The following is an 8,803-nucleotide window of genomic DNA, read 5'->3' on the forward strand; positions in this document are numbered from 1 at the left end:
TTCATAATGTCTCTTGGGCTTGGGCCACATGCTCTCATCATTCTCCAACCTACTTAGAAAACCAGAGGCTTGGTCTTTCTTCCTCCTTTATAACTTTTCATCCCACTATTATTGCTATTATTTTTTTTATCATTATATTTTAAAATATCATCATACCCATGCCTACTTTTGGAAAGGAATCATACGATTTTACAATGGGAAAATGAAAATGGGTATTCCAGGAATAATTATAGAAAGAATGAATGTAACAAAAATCTGAGGTGGCTGTTTACAATTATTTACCTATCCATTCCTTTATTTTCCCTTAAGCAACATGAAGTGGGGAAGGCTTAAAAATGCTTTTACGAAGACATTAACAATGTTGTAAGCTGCACTACAGTAGGACTTAAGTAGGGGACACGTGGCCACAGCAAAGGAAGGGTAGGGAATGAGATGGATCTAGCAGAGTCTGCTAAACAAAATGCACCTCATTAAGCCTTGTACGATTATTGGAGGGGAGGGCACAAAAATGGCTTCATTCTTCCTTGAAGGTAATGTGAAGAGGGAGACGATGGGTTAAGATTCAGTGTCCATTAGATGAAAAGCAAACCATCGTTTAGGAGACACGGAATGATATTTTACCCCGAGCTGAGAGAAACATTTTTCCTTTGGGAAGGTGAGCTAGTTACAACAATAAAAACAAAACAAAACAAAACAAACAAAAAAAACCCCTCAAATGAATTTTGCACTATTTAACAAACAAATAGCAAAAGGTATTTGATTAGATAGTTTTAAATGCTCCCTCCATAAGCAGAGTACAAACTTGAAAGAAAAAATATTGTTCCGTTTCTACATGGTAAGAAGAATATCGCATACGAATGCTTATATAAAACACTTTAGGTTACATGATGTTCAAAGTCTTTCAGTAGCTTTTGCAAAAGATACAGAATGGCTCTACAAATGGATGAATGACTATTCTTCAAAAATGACCTTTTATAAAAGCTGAGGGCATAAAATTAAATCATAATTCAGTGAAGGCATTTTTCCAGAAAATAAGATAATATAGTCCAGGTATATTACTTTCAGATGCCCTCACCTAGGTCAGTAATAGCATTTGGAGAACTTTGAAGGAATGGAAAGTTAACATCCCTTAGATCAGTGGTCCTCAAATATTTCTGCCCCAGCCAGTGCTGGATAACCCAACAGGCAAAACACAGGAGAAAAAGGGAGAGAATAAAGAAGAAAAACAGGAAAATACTGTTTCAATTTCTGTATATGTGTGAATTCTTTCACTTTGAGCTGTTTGATTTTTATTTAGACTACTAAAGTTATCTTCATTTTAAACTAATGTCAGTGGGGACCACAGTATTTTCCATGTTTTGGGCTCCTGATGGCCCCACAAACTTGAGAAAGAGGATTTTCTAGTATCAGTAAGAGTATGTCTGAAGATGCAACTCTCACCTTGGGTAATTAAAACTGATGTGGGCTGGGAGAGGCAAGAGAATGAGAAAGGACAAGGTTGGGATGCTAAAGTCTCCCTGAGGATGCGATTTTTAGTTGCCAGGGTAATATTTGCAAAAGTACTCATAGTGATTCTCAAGTGTCACCATTTCCCTTCTTCCTTTATAAACTCTCTTTTCCTCCCCAAAATCATCATCTCTGCTGAGATTTTGGCAAATAGTTGATCACAGTCAAATCAGAGCTGAATGTGCTCTTAAAGGCTTCAAGTGCCCATCTTGTGAGCTATTGATTAAATAAAAGTACACATCTCTTACTTAACAACTGTTCAAGTAGCAAATTAGATAAAGCTTAGACAACTGAGGAGTTTCACAAGTATCCTTGTTTTGACCATGGGAAAGTCACCATGGGTAGTACAGGGGTTTATGTCTGAAAAAGGCCATGATTTTTCTCAAAGAAGAACTTTAACTCCTCTGAAATTGATACCTCCAAGAACTAATATCCCTGAATTTCTGCACCCTCAAGCGTAGATAAATTTTGGACACTTCCATCATAGAAAGAACAACAGGTAGAAGTGATTTTAAGTAAGGCTTTATCCTAATTGGTTTGCCAACATGAATCCCTTGCAACATTCATCCTTTGTAGAAAATGAACATTCTCCCCTGGATATCAAGAACTTGGGATTTAAAACCTCATGAACCTAGCTAGAATCTTTTTTTTTTTTTTTTAAGATAGGAATAGTGTGTTTTGATTTATTGTTATTTCTTCCCCTCAACACTGAGTAAAACAGGATTATCAAATCAAGAAAAGATTGTCCTAGAGTAAATACCATAAGAGGGTGGACAGACTTTATTATTCTTATCACTGACTGGGATTCTTTTTTCCACACTAGCTTTATCCATGAATTCCTGTTTGCATATGTAATTGAAGAACCCCATATTATTGTTAGGGTCACTCAGTTTGCACTTACTTCAAAATTCAGAATTAACATTGAATTTTAAATGAATAATATTAATAAAACTATTATCATTTCTACACTATGGCTGAATTAAATAATTCCATTTATATTAATGTGTGTTACCCATTTTTAAGGACATATTTGTCTGGTAAAATAAAGGAATTAAATAATGATGTGCTTTATTTTCTGCTCACAAGTATGTTCTTAGTTCACATGTGGTATAATGTGTTTCCTCACATATATCATTTCCTCACATGTATATATATATATACACATTATACCAGTATATAGTATATTATACATTATACTTTCTTTTCCTTTGGAAAGGAAAGACTGGCACAAAATCCCTATGAAGACAGGAAATATTGAAGAGGAAGAACTTACAATTTTGGTTTGTCATAAAGAAAGAGTCCCTATCTTCTGTGCCAGTCTCAAGCCCCGTTTTTGCCCCATTTCGCTAGGTTCTTATATCTCCAGCCAATTGATTTTCAATGTCTCTTTCCCTCATCTGAGTGGATTTGAGTAGAATATTGTGGTTTTCTACAACTCTTTCTGCTCCTGACCTTCAGCACTGCCTACACCTTTGAATGGGACCCTGGTCCAACTCTATCAAATTAGTGAGTTCTTCTACTATGTTTCCATGACCTCCATAGACCTCGGGTGGTGATGACTGGCCCCTTTCAGGAGACAGCTTTTCCTGGGGCTGACTCCATACTCTCTTGTCCATTCCTCCTTACCCAGATTCCATTCCGCCTTGCATTCTATCCCTCCTCCCTGGCTAACTCCTTCCCTGAGAACTGATATTATTGAGGAAGTGGGAAAATCTCTAGAACGGAAAATAAGATGAAGAACAGATATAATACAGGTATTTGAAAACCAGTTGAAAATAATTATGATATCCTAATCTTAGCCAACGAGGTAGACTAAGGAGTTTGAGAAGATTAGAGTGATTTTTCAGAAGGCACACAGAGTAAATACATAGGGTTATAGAAATATTTAAAGAAAGGGGGTCGATTTGTCAGACCTGCAGTCAAATATAATGACTGTAGGGTTGGCAGGAACAATGGAAATGGTTTCTTTATTGGCTTACATGTATTTAGTAAACAAAATTTTAAAGGCAACATTTTTATCATCTACTTTTACCCCCTATGATTACTTTTTCCTTCCTTACAATACATGCATTTGGAGAAATTCTGTAAGTGAAGCATGCCTTTTTCTTGCTAGGTCAAAACAAAGCATTACAGTGGCCTCTTAATAAATGTCAATTACCTTCCCTTTTCCCTGAGCCTGGAATTATGCTAATAACATTCTGCTGAATATTCATAGACTCATACAATATTTGATCTGGAGAGGAATTTAGACATATTCCTACCTAAGATATTGTGGCTCAGAGACTTGAAGTGTCTTGGAGGTGGTTGCCCAGCAAGTTAGCAATGCAGCCAAGACCAGAAGCCAAGTATTGCGGGGAAGGAACAGCATGAACAAGATTCTGATGTAAGGAAACAACACATTCCAGGAACTGAAAGAACTGTGCTTCTAGGCTGGAGGGTTAGGTAGATGCCAGAGTGATCAGGGTCTTTCAGGCCATTTTAAGGATTCCGGGAGTAATGAGAGACATTAGATGTCAGAGAAGAATGGTGACACCGGGATGGTATTTTGAGAAGGTTGCATTACTTTTCTATATTATTTCCTTTGAGTGTTAAGATTCTCTGCTTCTCCCATACCTTTACTCTCTATGCAGGATGGAGTGCTGTTCTCAGTTCAGGATGCAAATTTTCTACCTTTGTCCTGACGACAATTTCTTCCTTTGTTCCTCTTCTACCACCTCCACGTACCCTCCAGGCCAGAACACTCTGCACTTAGATCATCTTCACCATCAGCTGAAAACAGTGGTGACCTTTCTTTGCCTTGCTTCTCTACCTCCCCACGCTTTTCTGGCTATTCTCCTTTCTTGGATTATCATACTTCACCTCAAGAAAAAAAAAAAATGTTTTTAGGCCTCATCTAGTCCTTAGCTCCTTTTTCCATGAGTGGATATATCCTCCAATACCTTCATGAATCAGACTCTGAAATCCAAATCTCTGAAATCTATCACTGCAGAATGTTCATATCTAACTTTATTTAGTCTTTTTGTAGGCATTTGTCCTATTAGCGAATCCTCATGTTTGTATACTTAACAGCAAGGCATTTGAAGTAATAATTCTCTTTTTTTTTACACTATATTCATAGCACTACCTTCAACTGTCACACCCTAGAGTATCCGGATTACATTGCTTTAAATCTCTGAAGGTCCAAACATAATGCCAGGATTAGAAAAGGCAGTTGGAACCTACTGAATAGTTGGCATATAACAGATGTTGTGCTATAAAATTTCCTTATCAGGCTGAGGTGAGCCAAGCTGGGATTCAGAGTCTAGACTTTGGCAAAATGCATGAGCCAGTGGCTCTTGTAGGTATCTCCTTATGAAAGTGAGTATTCAAGGGGACTTCTACATTTTGGCTAGAAGCAAAGAGATGGACTTGGGGAAAAGGAACGTGAAAAGAGAGAAGGAGGAAATGAACAATGCGTATGGGTTGCATGGCATCTGTCCTCTGCTAGCTGGTTCTGTGGGCCAAAGATGATTTAGACACAATAAATGCAGAAGTTGCATTTGTGGAAGAAATTGTGTCCTGGGCAGGAAACAAAAGCATGCTTCAGAGGCTCACATAGTAAAGTATATCCCAAAAGTGGGAAGAAAACTATTTGCTTCCTGACTCTGTCACAAACCACAGTGCTACTTGAGGGATCAGGGAAGCACCTTACTGAGGGAGGCTCTGTCTGGAAGAGGAGTTCTCTCATGGAAAGAAGCAAAAGGGGTCATGACAAGGTTCTACCACAAGAACATGATCTGGGACAAGAATGGGGCTCTCAAAAATAACTGAGAGGATTATTGACTTTGGTCATGCGGGTGGGGTCCAGGAGCAGTGTATGTTAATATTATCTCAAAAGAATAGGATCAGGTGACATACATATCACCTAATTTAATTCCTTAAAAGTCTTTTGAGAATAAGGTTATGATCCTCATTTCAGATGCGAAAATATATACTCAGGCAGATTAGTTTCTCAAGGTCACACAGGTAATGAATGGGGGTCCCAGGATTCAAACCTAAACCTTGGCAACTCCCCATACCTGCATTCTAGGACTATGCCATGTTGCTTCCTGATTGCCTGGTACTGCTTTCTGATTGGTTGAAATCATGTGAGAGGTGGCCAGAATAAAGGGTACCCAAAAGCTCATTCATTCATTCACTCATTCATATACTGAAAGGCATCCTAGAAGTGTGGGAAGAGTGTGGGCTTTCAAGTCAAGCAGACCTGAGCCCAGATCCCAAGATTGCCAAATTACTAGCTATAATCCTTAGGAAAGTTACTTTTACTCCATGAGCCTTGGTTTCCTTGTCATTATGTGGGAACATCAACATGCTTTTTGAATACTGATGTAAGGCCAAAATGAGTTAAGGAGTATATTGTTCATACTAAAGTGCCCCGGACACAGTAGGTTCTCAGGAAATGATATATATGTTATTATTGGAAGTTCCTGCAGTTTCTCCTGAACTCCTTGCATCCAGGAAAGAAACCATGTGAAACATGTCAGTGCCAAATACCAACAGATCACATGTTAGTTCTGCCAGTTCTTGTTTTATCTTGCATCTTCCCTAGCATACCTTTTTTATTTTTGCTTCCATATATAAAATAGCATATGGGAGTACATCATTCTGACCCTTCCTGCTAGGAACCAAACTATAACTTCTTTTTCTATAAAAGGAAGGAGATGGTATTGACCTACATCTTTTCTCCTTGGCAAGTACCCACATTACATGTTTATCGACATTTAGGAGTTCTTTCTTAAAGCAGCTTACTTATGGCTAGAAAGTGCATTTCTTTCACCTGAAAGGACATCAAAGAGGCATTCCTGTATAAAATTCACTGAGTTTTTCTTAACTATGCATTGTCATGAGACCATATGGCCGTAAATGATTTAGTTTTTCATGAAAAATGGTTTTAAATCAAAAATGAAACCTGCTAAAAAGAATTTGCATACTTGATGAAAAATAAAGGCAATAAAATGTTTAATCTGGCTGTGAGAAATGTACTGAGATTTCATAAACAGCCCTTACATAATAAGGAAATACATTTTCATTATGACTGTTGCATTACCAGGTTATGGAAACTTGGCCTCTTTAGATAGTGATACAGAAAACTGGAGCGTAAATGGTATTTACTTTAAAATTCAAGTGAATCTGGCACATCTGGAAAATTGTGAGGCAGTATCTGCCCAGGTCCATGTAAATGATAGGCTTACTGGGGAAACACTGAGATTTAGGGATATAGGGGGAAGTGGGATTGAGTGGAAGGAGAGATACGGTCTAATTGGAGTACTGTGACCTCATTAATAAGGACTGGGAAGGCAGATCTATAACATAACATCAAGTAAACACATAAAGAATGGTTTTACTAAAAATCTCTCTGGGAAATTGCACGTGAGAGGACTCAGCAGCACTGAGAGCAATAGTGCTGGTAGACTTGGGAAATGCCATCTTGGCCCAGATGCATCAGATGCTCTCTCAAGGTACCTGCCAAGAAAGGAGATGTCACCCAATAGGAAGGAGTACAGAGGATAATAGCCACCACTGCATGGTGGCAGGTAAACAGCAGGATTGGAAAGTGAACTTCACATGAGACAGCTGCCCCCAGGAAACATTCAGAAATATTTGGGGGAGAGTTTGACCTGATTGGCATTCCTGAAGAATCAATGTAGTGGAAAAACTATACTGGTGACACTAGGTCACCTTAAGTGGGTATCATAAGTTACATATTGAATTTCTTCCTACTTAAATAAGCTGCTAAATCACACTATAAAATGCAATCCCTGCTTCTGGACTTCCTTGAATATGTACAGTGTTACTTACAGCATACCTAAAATTCAGTGTGCCACTCCTTTGAATTTGTATTAAAGAGGCAATGTGGGGAAAATGCCATGAATAAAAAAAAAAGAATACAAAAGTAAAAGCATGTTAATATAAATTGTTGCAATTGTTAACCATTTTGGAAAGAAGCTTATTTCTCAATTTATCACATTGATTAGATGACAGCTGCTTCTTGCAGAAAGATATAATTCTGTGTCATTCAAGAGACTGTCCAAGCTACAAGCAGAGCTATGAATGACTTCACCCACACCACACACCTTGGGCTGGCTCCATGTTACACAGTCTTTTAGACTTCAGCCATTCTAGGAGAGATTCCAAGCATCTTGGGCAGTCACGCAGACTTTCAGGGAAAATGGGTTATTTCTGAGTCAGGTTCATGAGCTTCATAGTCTTAAAAGATATGGTCAAAACATTACATCCTCCCCCCATGTAAATAATAATTTACTTGTATCTAATGCTTATTTCAATTTGTTATAGTTTTGAGGTCCTTTAAATCTAAAGATACACGAAGACTTGAAAGATCACGTAGGAAATGTGTTGGTAATTAGGGATCTAGAAGAATGGAAGGACACTTGGCTGGCTGAGTAGATAGAGTATGTGATTCTTGACCTTGGGGTCATGAGTCCACATCCCATGTTGGCCCTAGAGATTAAACAAAAGGATCTGGAAAAGTGGACAGTAATAATTTTACATCTAATGAAAGACAACCCAGGAATCAGACCGGTATCTTCAACTTGTGATCAAAAAGATGTAAAGCTTGAGTGGCATCAGTTCTAAGTTATGCTTTCCCAGCTTGGTTTACGAGTATCTTCTCACAGAAATTTCTTTGACTAGTTGTACCTTTGGATAAGCTTCATAAAAGGTATTATAGGTTTGTGACACCTGGCTTGATCAGTCAGTTCAGTGTCAACTTTTGATTTGGGTTTAGGTCATGGTCTCAGGGTTGTGGGATCAAGCTGCATGTTGGGCTCCATGCTTGTCCTGGAGAACATCTGCTTGAGGTTCTCTCCCTCTCCGTTTGCCCCTTTGCCAGTTTATGAGTTCTCTCTCTTTCTCTCTCTCAAATAAATAATTTTTTTTAAGTGTGTTATATGTTCATAGTTAGGAGCTGGTATGCTTCCACCAGGCTTCTTGAGTTTATACCCTGATTCTCTACTTCCTTACTGTGTGGTCTTGGTTATACCATATACATCTTACTGGGCCTCAGTTTCCCAACTTTTAAAATTGGAATCATACAGCAACCTATGTGGTTATAAAGCTAAATAAGTATCTGGCGATATTTTGGATGGAGACCAAAATAGCTTTTGTAGTTATTCCAAAACCAGACACAACCAAGAAGAGATATTTGAAATAAAAACTTCTAACAAACATACAAGAAAGGTTCTTAGTCTTTAAGTGTTTTAGAAATGGCATTAATGATGACAAATAAAAATTATGTGTA

This window comes from Mustela erminea, chromosome 15 (assembly GCF_009829155.1).
Source record: "Mustela erminea isolate mMusErm1 chromosome 15, mMusErm1.Pri, whole genome shotgun sequence".
Classification (NCBI taxonomy): Eukaryota; Metazoa; Chordata; class Mammalia; order Carnivora; family Mustelidae; genus Mustela; species Mustela erminea.